A 351-nucleotide genomic window follows, 5' to 3' on the forward strand; every position below is an offset into this window, starting at 1 on the left:
TATGAGTCATATCTGAATATTTCTTAGCCACACCCAGGTTGCTTTAGATTAGGCAGGTGAGACAGGGCATTAACACCAGGGCCAATAGACAGCCACCTTGTTTTTTTGCTCCTCCTAAGAAACAGACAAAGAAAAGGCAACTGTAGCTAAACAACATGGAACCTTGACGCAGCCAGACGAGCAAGAGGAGGGACTGAGTCTGCAGTCCAGCATTCAGACCTCCACACATGTTGTCTCCTGATAACTTGGTCCAAACGTCTTGTGAGAGGTTATCAGAAGGGAAGCGACTGTGTTTCTAAAATATGTGAAGGCAAAACAAATTCATGATAGGTGTACAACACATGCTAGAAA

The sequence above is a fragment of the Lepisosteus oculatus genome, chromosome 15, assembly GCF_040954835.1.
Source record: "Lepisosteus oculatus isolate fLepOcu1 chromosome 15, fLepOcu1.hap2, whole genome shotgun sequence".
In the NCBI taxonomy this organism is placed as follows: Eukaryota; Metazoa; Chordata; class Actinopteri; order Semionotiformes; family Lepisosteidae; genus Lepisosteus; species Lepisosteus oculatus.